Genomic DNA, 14,214 nt, shown 5'->3' with positions numbered 1-14,214 from the left:
ACACATCTGTAAGGCATTCTGTGCACTTTGTTGATGCTGCATGTGCCTGATGACGATGAAGAATTATGGCTGAGCATATTGCAGGGGGTGGGAAGCATTAAACCACACACTTGTGGCGCAATTAGCACTGTGCGATGACTGGCTCTCATTTTGCTCTTCTGCCCCGCTATATTACATAGGTTAACGCGATTCTTTGCCCGACATGACGCCTGTATAGGGTCTTTTTGCAAATGAGTTTGAAGCAACAGTGTGGCTCTGTTGCAGAATACTCGACTGCCACGCAGGAGCCCCAGGTTCAAATCCCGTTCGATCCTGAGTATTTTTCTCATTTTAGCTTTTCATGTCTATCGGTTACGCCACCTACGGCGACGGCGACGCCGCTCAACGCAGGAACGGGCGCTTAAGAGATGCCCTTTAAATACTCACAGGGTTCCTCATGCGCACACCCCTAAGCCGACTGGCAGGCGAAAGCCATCTTATTTTAGGGGCGAAGCTCCTTTGATCGTGGGTCTGTCCCTCCTCTGTAGTGTCTAGTAGTAGTAGGTAGCCACCTCTAGTTCTTGGAGTGTTCACTAGATGGAGCTGTCGCAGCCACCTCTACTTCTCAGAAAGATCCCTAGATGGCGCGGAGGCCCTCGCTGCGTTGCAGATGCGTGCTCTAGTCCCCCCCCCCCTCTCTCGCCTCGTGACACCGACGCTCCGTGCTCGCTGTGTTGCAGATGCGTGCTCTAGCCCCCTCCCCCTCTCTCGCCTCGCGAGGCCGACGCAGGCAGCGTCTGCTAGCGACTTTCTTGATTGAAAACACCGACTGCTCGCGCTGCACAACCGTTCACTGACCATCCCGTATATATCGGCACTTGATTTAGACATCCAAGGTAGTGCCAGTGTGAGATTCCTCTTGTGCGTGAATAAACAACAAAAATTCACAGCGTACACGTAAAATTAAAGTGAGCTGCAAGTCGCCATAACGCTCATCGACCATTTAGTATAAACGCGCCCGATCTCACGTCGTTGATGATGTACTGGGCAGAATTCACGGATGATTCACATATGGCGCGTGTCATTGGTGGAAGGCAATCGTTCGATTTAGTGCGGTGACGTACGCTAGGGGGACCGTTATAATAAAATCCGCTCGCTGTTGGCGCGCTTTCACTTTCGCTCGGAGTATTCACGGTCTACCGATGAATCCCTCCGGAGCTTCGCCCCACTCATCATCATTCACCCCGTGGATATGCTGTGGATTTTTTTCTTCTCTGTCGATGCATTGTTCCTGTCTCGCCATCGTCGGAAAGCTTTCTGAACCTAACGTCAACTGCCTCTAGGACCGGGGGCACCTCACTGGTTTGCACTGCCTCCCTGATCCGCCCAGCGTGAACCAAGCTACGATGTCATGTGATGACGTCATCATGTCACGCCACTGGGATGTTATGATAACGTCATTATTACGTCACACGTTTTGGAGATCTGTGACGCCATGATGATGTCATATGGTGACGTCAACACGTGATGACGATTTTTCGCATCACTTGTGTAGCGCCGCCGACAGGAAAGGCTGACGTGAGAGCCGGTAAATTTTAGCGTTTGATTGTGCTTTTAAGGATCTCGCCTTAAAAAAATTAAGGAGCCCTTAATCTATTGCAAGGGTTTCAATCACGATGTACGTGGTCCTCTCGCTTAAAACTTGAAAAACACCGCAAAGACAGGACGAAGCAAAGTGACACGCAGATGGGCGCTGACTGCCGGCTGAAAAATTATTGGCGAAACCAAGAATAAGTTGATACATCAAAGAGTGAAAAAAACGATAAGGTTACAAGATTTTTGTAGCATTAGCTACACTTGCCCAGCCGGAGCCGATTTCGCGTGGATGGTCATGAGCCGTGCTGCGCATGCGCAAGGACCATTGATGTCACACAGCTTCGTCACCGGAGCTGGCATCTCACGCGCTCTCCGACACCACCGCGTGCTGCTCGCCGCTGCTGGTCTGCGCGTTCGGAGGAGTGGCGTTGTGGGCGCGGCAGACACGCTGGCGCCGGCGCGCGCGCAGACTCCGCCACCGCCGCGCGCGGCTCGCCGCTGCTCGTCTGCGCCGCATTCGAGAGGAGTGACGTCGTAGCCATAGACACAGTGGCGCCGGCGTGCGCGCAGCTATTCACCTTCGCTGTGCAGTCGCCATCTGACACTGCGCTGGTGCCGCTTGATAGCGCCTCTGACTGGAGTTTGCAGGTGGGTAAGGCCATGGAGAAAGAGAGCGCAAATGCTACTCGACGGCGAAGAAGAGCCGAGAAGCTTATCTCATCGGATCCCGAAGTAGTTGCCTTGCAATTAGCGGTTCAGCGTACGAAGAATGAACAGAATAAGGCTAATAATCCTAGACAATCTGGAAACCTAAGAATAATCAGCTGAACCTTCGCTAACGCTACGCATATCCTGGCATAGCCGAGCTAAGCCACTGCAAATTTTTTGTCAATAGCTGATTTCTTTTTCTAACAATTCGAGTGACGGAACGCTTATACATCGATCACCCTGTAGCGGAGAGGTAGAAGAAGAACGATGCTGCTACATTGACGTACGAAAACCAACTGCTTTATTCGAGGGCCCACGCGCTCGCCTTCCACGCGCCTCCGCTGACTTCGTCGTCGTCGGTGCCTCGGCACACCAGCACGCGACAGGGCCCCCCACCGTATAGACGGAGTCGTAGGCAATGAATGTCCATTATACAGTCCTTGTCGGTAAAACGGAGTGGCGAAGGGGTGCTCAGTTTTCTTCTCAGGGGGTCTGGGCTGAGAGTGACTCAGAGGACGGGTGGAGAACTCTAGTGGATTTTGCGAGCCGTTCCGCTGACGGGCGGCCCTGCGGAGAGAAGCTCCAGGACGGCCGAGTGGGTCCGCGAGAGAGCGGTCGCACCGAGCGCGCTCGTCTACGTGGGCGTGACCGTCGTGGCCACCAGTACAGGGGAGGCGGCCGACGCAGTCATGGAGTACAGGGTTCCGTGAGGGTGCAGTACGACGCTGCCATCGCGCGCCAGCGAAAGCTGTATGCGCAGCTGGGGAGTCACTGCCAGAGTCTGCCGAGCCTTTCTCACCACGGCCTGCACGCTTTCTGTGACTGGCGCGGGCGCGACGGGAACCTCGACTGATATGTTTTCTTGATTGAACCTAGGGGATGGCAGGGGCATAGATTCCGGCATGATTGCATGCTCCTTCAGCTACGCGGCCAGGTCTACCGTGGGCGCTTTCACGGGCTTCTCCGCGGCTGGTGGCGCCGTTGTAGTAGGCGCCTGTGGCTGGTGGTGTATCGTCGCCGACGTCATGGGCGCCGAGACAGACACGGAGAGATGTTGCTGTGGCGCTGGATGCAACACCGTCGTGGTGGCCATGACGTGATGGTGGGTGACGATGTTGGCAGCGGGCGCAGAGGACACCATACTGCCGCCCGTCGAGATGAGGGGTGCCGACAGGGTGCCATGATGGTGGTTGTTACGTCTGTACAGCCACTTGTGGCTGCCGACGATTTATTTTACACAAGGAAACATGAACGCGGTAAAAATCGCAGCTTAGGCGTTGGAGTCACATATGGCTAACGTTCGACACCAGAATTCCGCTTGTGCCACAGCGCCAGTGCATTCGCGCGCACACTTTATTGTCGTTGTCTTCAAGGGAGACATGTCAATTCTTCCCCCCTTAGACGAAGTCTCCATACCGGTCTGGAGGCCGCCTAACCTCTCGTGGTCGCAGTTGCCGGGTGGTTCCTACTTGTGACGTTGAGGTCGACAGTTGCGAGGGAGGGTTGTTTTGCATGTTGAGTGAGTCAGGCCGTTGATCAGCAGAACTCGATGGCGTCTCTTCTGACGTTGTGTCCGAGAAATCATCTGCTACGCTCCAATCTGTCGGTGATTGAGCTGTGTGTCCGGTCTGGCTCGTATTCCTCATATGTTTGAAGTGACGCCGAACCTTTCCGTGGTCGCTTTTTACAAGCCAGGATCGTGGTCCGACGCGGCGCAGTATTTCACCTTCAATCCAATCTGGCTTTTTGAAAAACTGTCGGATGAGAACTTTCTCTCCTGCTGCGAAACCACGGGATTTCGTCAATGTCTCCTGGCTCTCAGAGATGTGTATTTCCGTCTCCCGTTTTCAAGATCAAAATGGGAGCTGACAGATGGATGCACGGGATAGGTTTGAAACAGGAGAAAGTGCCTCAGAGAAGGCTGGCCGACGTTTCGATAGGTGGGCCTATCTTTGTGAAATGCGCCTTGTCATCCCTGGCGTGTTAGCTTTAAAGGGTTAGTGTTGACGTCATATCCAGCGGTGGCGCTGTTGGTAATTTCTGCCTGGAAAGAAAAAGCTCGGAAGCGGCAGAGTGTAGCTCTTGCCACATCATTTCAAAAATGTTTACAACGGCGATCGGGGCTCTCAGAGGAGCTGGAAAAAAACAAAACAAAAAAACAAAAAAGGAGGAAAAGTGGAGTTGGGGGGGGGGGGGGGTTGGCGGTCTAACAAAGCTGGAGCCACCAATGGCAATACGAAGAAAAAAAATCACAGCATATCCACGGAGTGAATGATGATGAGTGGGCGAAGCTGCGGAGGTTTATCGGTAAACCGTGAATCTTCCGTGAATTCTGCCCAGTACATCATCACCGACGTGAGATCGGGCGCGTTTATACTAAAGGTTCGATGAGTTATGACGACTTGCAGCGCACTTTAATTTTACATGTACGCTGTGAATTTTCATTGTTTAGAAAACCATTGCTTAGAAAACATCTGGCGTCTTTCGTTGGTTTATTTCATCAATCAACAGCGTTTTGAACAAAATTTTTATTGTTTAATCACGCACAGGAGAAATCTCACCAGGCACTACCTTGGAGGTAAACAATGGCTGCTAATGGGAATGAGAGACAGAAGAAGTCGGCTTTTAGCTAACACTTACACTTCTACTTCTACTAAAGTTTCCTACTGGAACATGCCAATGGCTGCTAATGGGAATGAGAGACAGAAAAAGTCGGCGTTTAGCTAACACTTACACTTCTACTTCTACTAACGTTTCCTACTGGAACATGCCAATGGCTGCTAATGGGGAATGAGAGACAGAAGAATTCGGCTTTTAGTTAACGCGCGCGCTGCGAATTTTTTATTGTTCAACAACGCACAGGAAAAATCTCCCACCGGCACCACCTTGGAGGTCAAGATCTGGTACTAGCGTTACGACTGGTTACGCACTACTACGACTACGAGGGACGAACGGGTGCCGCCTTAAGGAGCTTCGCCCCTAAAAGGGGGGGAGCTTGTAGGAAACTGGAAGGGTGCAGCGCAGCAGCGCGGCGAGTCTAGCCATCACAAAGGGCCGCAGAAGATGATGGGGAGGACAACTACAGTCCGGGAAAGCGGGCAGCGTGCGTTTAAATGTCCACATGTCGACTTTAAGTGATATTGAGGGGGGTGTCTGAAAGGAATAGGTGAAGTCATTGGCAGACATATGCACCACGTGTCATCGAAGCCACAGAAGTTGGGCCGCCGTCATGTTAAAAAAAAGGGAAAAAAGGGAAAGAAAGAAAAGGAAAAGAAAAATGGAAAGGCAAAGAAGGGAGTCTGGGGGGGGGGCACTCGGAATAGGGCGCAGAGAACCTGCTGGGTAGGCGAGCGCTGTGACACTGCGGGGCAGGGGCGATCGGGGCGCTCATCTCAGAGGTAAGAGGAGCTGGAAAAAAAAAGAGAGGAGGGAAAGCGGGGTGGGGGGTTGGTGGCTCCAGCTTTGTTAGACCGCCAACCCACCCCCCTCCACCCCGCTTTTCCTCCTTTCATTTTATTCCAGCTCCTCTTACCTCTGATATGAGAGCCCCGATCGCCCCTGCCCCCCATTATCACAGCGCTCGCCTACCCAGCAGGTTCTCTGCGCCCTATGCCGATTGCCCCCCCCCCCCCGACTCCCTTCTTTGCCTTTCCATTTTTCCTTTCCTTTTTTTCTTTCCCTTTTTTCCCTTTTCTTTAACATGACGGCGGCCCAACTTCTGTGGCTTTCGATGACACGTGGTGCATATGTCTGTCAATGACTTCACCTATTCCTTTCAGACACCCCCTCAATATCACTTAAAGCCGACATGTGGACATTTAAACGCACGCTGCCCGCATTCCCGCACTGTAGTTGTCCTCCCCATCATCTGCGGCCCTTTGTGATGGCTAGACTCGCCGCGCTGCTGCACTGCACCCTTCCAGTTTCCTACAAGCTCCCCCCCTTTTTTTCTTCGTATTGCCATTGGTGGCTCCAGCTTTGTTAGACCGCCAACCCCCCCCCCCCCACCCCACTTTTCCTCCTTTTTTTGTTTTTTCGTTTTCTTTTTTTTTCCAGCTCCTCTGAGAGCCCCGATCGCCGTTGCAAACATTTTTGAAATAATGTGGCAAGAGCTACACTCTGCCGCTTCCGAGCTTTTTCTTTCCAGGCAGAAATTACCAACAGCGCCACCGCTGGATATGACGTCAACACTAACCCTTTAAAACTAACACGCCAGGGATGACAAGGCGCCTTTGACAAAGATAGGTCCACCTATCGAACCGTCGGCCAGCCTTCTCTGAGGCATTTTCTCCTGTTTCAAACCTATCTCTCCCGTTTTAGAAGATCGAGAGCACATAGGAGCTCTCGTCCAAACATTGCTCTTGCAGGTGACATACCTGTAGCAGTGTGAATCGTCGTGTGCTGCCGATACAGGTATCTTGCAATTCGACTCTATATGGACCTGTCTGTATCCCTCAGGAGTGCTCTTTTTAGCTCTGCCACATAGCGTTCTGCCTGGCCGTTTGTGGCAGGATGGTAAGCTGGTGGTGTTGTAGCCTGTATGCCATTTGCCGTATCTCGCTGGAAATAAAGGCTTTTCCTTTGTCGGAGACGACCTTTCGGGGAATGCCAAACGTAGCAAAGATGCTTCGTAGCACATCGATGACAACCGCGGACGTTGCTTGCGTCACGTGCCGAATTCCACTCATTTTGTGTGTGCATCCACAACAACCAAGTAGGTGCGCCCGAGTAGTGGCCTCGCGAAGTCAACGTGCACCGTGTGCCATGGTGTCTTGGGGCGGTCCCAGGATGGAATAGGAGCTTTGGGGGGGCTCTTCTGCGTTGAAAGGCATTCACGGCACTGTCGCACCGTTTCCTCGATAACCTTGTCGATTCCGGGCCACCATACGTAGCTCCTTGCGCACTTCTTCATGGCTACCATGCCTCGGTGACCAGCGTGCAGAAGTGCCAGATCGTGGGATCGTGCTGAGCTCGGTGTGATCACCCGTGATCCAAGTGCGAGGCACTCGCGATGAAATGCTAGTGCGGTCGTTCGTCGTCGGTAGGGAGCGAACTCATCTCCAGTGAGTTTCTCCATTGTGCCATCCTGCGCTGCCTTGTACAACCTCTGCAGGATGCTGTCTTCTTGTGTCAGACGTGCTATCTCTGTAGCAGTGAACGGAGGTCTCGACAAAGCTTCGAACAATAGTACGTCGCCTGGTGGCCAGGGTTCATCGAGACGTTCTGGTAGTGGCAATAGACTCGACGCATCCGCGTTTTGATGGTTCTTGCCATGCCTGTAAACGATGTTGTAGTCATAGGCCGACAACTTGATGCACCGTCTTGTCATCCGTGGTGAGAGGACTGGAGCCGTTGGCTTCCCTGGACCCAGTATACCTAGAAGCAGTTGATGGTCCGTGACGAAAGTCACCTTTCTTCCCGCAATATACTTGTGGAACTTGTGTGCAGCAAACAGAACGCAAGGCCTTCTCTGTCCAACTGAGCATAATTGCGTTCCACTGTCCCTAGCGTCCGAGATGCAAAAGCGATTGGCGCCTCTCTATTCTGCTCATCACGTTGAGACAGAACAGCTTCTATGCCGTATGGTGAAGCGTCGCTTGAGACGAGACGCTCCTTCTGTTCATCGTAGTGTGCCAGTACGGTCTTACTGACAAGCAATCCCTTGAGTTTATCGAATGCTTCTTGGTGCTTGGTCTCCCATCTCCACGTGGCGTCCTTCTGAAGTAGTTGGTAGAGACAGCTGGCCATTGTTGCCCTGTTCTTCAAAAACCTGTCGTATAAAGCCAGCGTTCCGAGAAATGATTGAAGTGCTTGCTTGCAGTTTGGTGCTGGAACCTCCGTTATTGCTCGAACTTTCTCTTCGTTGGTATGGACGCCTGTCTCGTCAATTCGGTGTCCCAGAAAAGAAACTTCTCGCACTGCAAAGCAGCACTTGTTTTTGCCGAGGCGCAGGTTGCAATTGCGCAGCCTCTTCAGAACTTCTTCCCGTCTCTCAGCGTGTTCTGTGGCGTTCTCTCCACTGATGATCACGTCATCTAGGTATGCGCAAACGGCTGTTATGCCAGACAGCATAGTCTCCATAAAGCGTTGAAAGATGGCTGGAGCTGCGGAGATTCCGAAAGGCAATCGTTTGACCTTGTAAAGCCCTTTCAGCGTGTTCAGGGTCAATATCTCTGCTGTCTCTGGCGTTACGTGAAGTTGCTGGTAAGCTTGTGCCAAATCCAGGGTGCTGAATACCTTGCCTCCCCTCAAGTGGCTAAGGACTTCATCAGTTGTTGGAAGTGGGTAGTCTGCCTTCTTCGATGCCTGGTTCACTGTGCAACGGTAGTCGCCGCATATTCGCAACGAGCCGTTTTTCTTTCGAACACGTACGAGAGGCGTTGCCCAATCCGAATGCTGCGCAGGCTCGATTATGCCGTTGCAGTCGATCCAATTCAGCTTCTACAGCTGACCGCAGCGGGAAAGGAACCGGTCGTGATTTTAAGAACTTTGGTTTCGCTCCTTCCACGAGTTCAAGTTGTACCGAAGGACCGACGTGTCCTGAGATGTCCTCGTCGAACACAGACTGGTACTTGTCTAGACGCTTCGAAACAAGTTTGTCGTCTGATACGTCACTGATGCCCGTGATCTGTATACCCAGATGGGGAAACCAGTTTCGTCCGAGGAGGTTACAACCTGCTCCCATGATCACAACATGCGCTAATGTGAATTTCCTGTTCTTGTGCACTACATCCACCGTTGCACATCCGAGAACGCGGAGGGACTGGCCTGACCATGTGCGTAGGAGAATGTCGTCCGTTTGAAGCCGTGGTGGGTCATCTGTCCACGTGGCTTTGAACGTGGCCTCACTGATGAGTGTGCAGGCTACACCCGAGTCGACTTCGAACTCCAAGGTCTTTCCATGTATGCGTAGTTGAGCCATGACCTTCTGCGTGCTGGACGCGTCGATTAAGGTGTTGAGCTCGTAAAGTGCCATGTCTGGTGAATCCTGTTGAGTCGTGGCTGGTGCTGAGGCCACTGTCGAAGTTCCTTGTCGGGGATATTCGATGTTGTTGTCCTTGTTTGTTCTTGCCTCTTTCCGCTTTTTCAGGCAGGCATTTTCAATGTGTCCGCGTTTCTTGCAGTAGTTGCAGGAAGCTGTCTGAAACTTGCAAGTGTCCGGACTATGCTGCGCGTCACAACGCCAACAGTGCTGTTTCTTCTTTTAGGCAGGGGCACTCGAGTGACGCTGATTTTCTGTTTTGCACATACTTGTGCAGGCTTCGTGAATCTCTTTGAATTCCGTTTTCACGTTTTTCTGATCTTCGACGGCGTTTTCAGCTCGCAGTGCAATGTCAAAGGCTCTCTTGAATGTTACGTCCTTTTCTGCGAACAGCCTTTGCTGGACCTGCTCGTTCCGAAGAGCGCAAACGAAACGATCACGCAGCATTACATCAAGAGGCAGCATTGTTGAATTCGCCGCAGCGTCTAAATTTGTTCCAAAATTGCAATCTGTTGCTAGCTTCTTGAGCGCTGTTACGTAATCACTGACCGTTTCGTCATGCCGTTGGTCTATACGTTGGAAGCGTGCCCTGCAGAAGACCTCAGGCGGCTGTGGATCAAAGTGAGCCTTGAGCACCTCGGCTATGTCATCGTAGCTCACTTGGTTGGGCTGCTTGGGTTGAACGAGGGCGCAGACGATGTCGTAAATATGTTCCCCGCATAACGTTAGCAGATGAGCACGTTTCTTGGAAGCGTCCGTAATGTCGTTAGCCTCGAAGAAGAACTGTAGCCTCCCATACCAGGATCTACAGGAGCAGGAGCTGCCGCTGAATTCGGGTAGCCGTCCAAAGATAGGCGTCGCCATCTCGTTCCGTTCCTTGACGTCGGTGAAGTGCCGGTGAGTCCAAAGTCTTCCTCGTCGCCAACTGTTACATCTGTACAGCCACTTGTGGCTGCCGACGATATATTTTACGCAAGGAAACATGAACACGTTAAAAATCGCAGCTTAGGCATTGGAGTCGCATATGGCGAACGTTCGACACCAGAATTCCGCTCGTGCCACAGCGCCAGTGCATTCGCGCGCACACTTCATTGTCGTTATCTTCAAGGGAGACATGTCAGTGGTGATGGTGGTGGTCCTGCGCCAGTATCTGCGGCTGGGTGAACGGCGGTATCTACACCAGGGACTGGTGCTGGTCTCTCTGGAACGCACCCAACGTGGGCTGGGCCAGCATGGTCTACACGTGCAGCATGACCTGTGGCTGTTGTATTGTCAGGGGCTGTCCCGGGACTATGGCAAACGAAGAAAGCGGCATCATGCGCGGCGGCGCCAGTATGGTGTTGGGCCTTGGCCCCAGATTCTGCGGGATGACCAAGGTTGGGGTGCCAGGTGTGGCCTTGTGCTGGTCCGCCCGGGGAGATTGGGACCGAAAGGCCACGGTCGGTGCGGGCGTCGTCATGTTTGCGCTGCCCCTCGACAGCTTGGGCAGGATCTGCGGTCGGGACAGTCTGATGTTCGAAACCAACCAGCGTGGTCGGGACAGTCTGTGGTGGCTCGGTTAGGGTGGCATCCGTGGTGTCAGCGAACACGTGACAGGCAGCGCTGGTTTGGGTGTCGCTCACAGGATCAGTAGGCGCTGATGCCGTCATGCTCACCGAGGTGTCCACAGGCGTTGACCCCTCTACCAAAGGCTGTTCGTCGGCGATGGCAGGAGTGGCAGGCAAAGCAGTTGGCGGCAGGCGATACTCAGTCGTGGCATGTGACCTGCACAGTGTCGTCCTGGGCGCCGCGTCGAAAGCGATGTCTTGCAATGGCTCTGTGGTTACGTTTAGCGCAGCAGGAAGTATGTGACGTGGCGCTGCCGGTTGCGGTAGGGCTAGAACGAACCCTCGAAGTTGGCCGTATGCCTGCGGCCCAGGAGGAGGCATAACGCATCGCAGAGCAGGAGGAAGCATAGCTACCGTGATGGCGTACTTGTCCTGCTGCGAGACGATGTTACGCAGGTAGAAACCAGCCTCCATCTTGATAAACCAGATAGCTGGACTTCTTGGCCATAAATCGGGGAATGGCGGCGGTAACAAGATGCAATGCGCCGCAGCTTCATCTGGTAGTCGCGCCATGGTGATAGGCGGATCAGAGGTTGGTTGACTCAGTGGGAGGTCCCGGTGGAAGCTTCTGGAATGTTCCATGGTCCGGGTCACCACTGTAGCGGAGAGGTAGAAGAAGAACGATGCTGCTACATGGACATACGAAAACCAACTGCATTATTCGAGGGCCCACACGCTCGCCTTCCACGCGCCTCCGCTGACTTCGTCGTCGTCGGTGCCTCGGCATACCAGCACGCGAAAACCCCTTTGGTGGATGACAAAGGCATCAAATATCTCCCGCGCGCGCCTTTGACGATAGCTTTTAGGGGCGAAGCTCCTTAAGGCGGCACCCGTTCGTCCCTCGTAGTCGTAGTCGTAGTCGTAGTGCGTAACCAGTCTTACGCTTTGACCTCCTAGGTGGTGCCGGTGGGAGATTTTTCCTGTGCGTTGTTGAACAATAAAAAATTCGCAGCGGTAGCTAAAAGCCGACTTCTTCTGTCTCTCATTCCCATTAGCAGCCATTCTTTACCTCCAAGGTAGTGCCTGGTGAGATTTCTCCTGTGCGTGATTAAACAATAAAAATTTTGTACAAAACGCCGTTGATTGATGAAATAAACCAACGAAAGACGCCAGATGTTTTGTAAAAGGAAAACGGAAGAACGCCAGATGTTTCTAAAGCAAAACGAAAAGACGCCAGCTGCTTAACGAAAGACGCCAGATGTTTTCTAAAGCAATGGTTTTCTAAACAATGAAAATTCACAGCGTACATGTAAAATTAAAGTGAGCTGCAAGTCGTCATAACTCATCGAACCTTTAGTATAAACGCGCCCGATCTCACGTCGGTGATGATGTACTGGGCAGAATTCACGGAAGATTCACGGTTTACCGATGAACCTCCGCAGCTTCGCCCACTCGTCATCATTCACTCCGTGGATATGCTGTGGTTTTTTTAGAATGGAACGTCAGGCAGACTGGGGGTGCACCTATGCCTCGCACAATGAGTGGCTAAATTACTACCGATACCAGTCCTTAATGAATTGGCATGTTCGCGAAGCCTCTCACTGATGCACCGCCCAGTCTGTCCCACGTACACACTGCCGCACGAGCACGGAATTTCATACACGACGCATGTCGCGCTCTCGATGAATGGCTTGGCGTGCCTCTGCGAACAGCTCGCTCTGCTGCCTTCCCTTCACGCTACCGAGCCCAATCTCGCGTTTCTTATCAGTGTTTCTGAAAATACAATAAACGCGAATAGACTGTTCTATACACGACCCAGAAACCCAACTCGTCGCCACAGTAAATATATGCTGGTATGCACATTTGTTCGAAGCCGTACATTGAAACCACGCCGTCGCGGCCAGTACAAAAAAAAAAGAAAGAAAAGCGCAGCTTCCACGTGACGGAACGCTGGTACCAACAGCGTTCGAACTTTCTTTGTTTAAGTTTCGCTAGAAAAGAAGCTGACTATTAAGGCCTCGCTTTTTAGATGCGAAGCAGCTCTTTGACTAGCCTGTGTAGAGGCCCGAACACACATACGCCTTGCAGCGCGTCAACGCGTGACTCTTTACGCGGCGTCGCGCAATCTCCCTGTAAAGAGGGAGGGCGCGCAGCTTCGCGTAGCCGCGCGTCCTCTCTCCCCATAGGGAGATGGCGCGACGCCGCGTCAAAAAGTCACGCGTTGACGCGCTGCGCGCCCTCCCTCTCCACAGGGAGAGGGCGCGACGCCGCGTCAAAAAGTCACGCGTTGACGCGCTGCAACGCGTACGTGTGTTCGGGCCTTAACGCTGTCCCTCCGCGCGTCCGTACGAACGCGCCGCAACGCGCTCCCGTCGCCGCAGGTGTTGGAGCGGTGCCAAGTAGGTCACGCCGCAGCTGCGCGTTGACGTCACGCTCCCTTCGCCGTGCGTTGACGTCACTCTCTCCCTCGCCTGCCGCGCGCTCGCCGCAGCGCCCGCAGCTGCCGCCTCGTCTGTTCGCCCGCAACACCTGCCGCTACCGCCGCTCGCTCCGCTACCGCGACTGCCGCTCACTACACCGCCGACTCGTCGGTTCACGCGCAAAAAATTAACGCCAATTTCCCAAAGGGAACCCTGATGGGATGCGAAGCAGCAGCGTTGCGCACGGGTGGCGTCACGGGTTGAACGGCGCTAACGCACAAGCTCCGGTCCAGCGCCCGTCTCCACTCTGAAGAAACAACAGGACCTACGCCAGCCATCGCTTCAAACGAATCTTCCAGCGCTTACAGCAGCACCTGCGTTAGCGCCGATCAACGGTGACGCCACCTGTGCGCAACGCTGCTGCTTCGCATCCCATCAGGGTTCCCTTTCGGAAGATGGCGTTAATTTTAGCGCGATAGCGTTAAAGAGCTCGTATCGCAGAAATTCCGCCGTCGGCGTCGGTGTCGGCGCCGTTGGTTGTGAGAGAAAAATCATCATCTTATCTGTGACCGAAAAATCGAAAAAGTTGCAAATAAAATGAATGATGAGAATATTGGGTACGAGTGAGAATCGAACCCCGGCTGTGTGAGTGGCAAGCAGGTGTTCTACCACACAGCCACGCCTCTGCTTGGAGCTGCACTGAAAGTAACTGTCATGCTTCCCAAAAATACGCGTCCTGTATACAGGTGTAACATTACGAGATGTAATATCGCAGTAATATTGCGTGGTACAAGCGCACATTGCGATCGGGCGTCACACCATGTCAGTATCCTAACGACTTGGTGGTTTAAAGACAGCCACCCATTACAAAAGGCACACACATTACTGCGCGTATTCCCTTAAGGCCACGTCGTGGGTGCATCGCAACTTCGAGAAAGTTTCTGGTTTAAAGCGTGCTACCCATTACATAAATCACACACCT

The sequence above is a fragment of the Rhipicephalus sanguineus genome, chromosome 10 (assembly GCF_013339695.2).
Source record: "Rhipicephalus sanguineus isolate Rsan-2018 chromosome 10, BIME_Rsan_1.4, whole genome shotgun sequence".
NCBI lineage: Eukaryota > Metazoa > Arthropoda > Arachnida > Ixodida > Ixodidae > Rhipicephalus > Rhipicephalus sanguineus.
Note: the sequence above shows the minus strand (reverse complement) of the source record.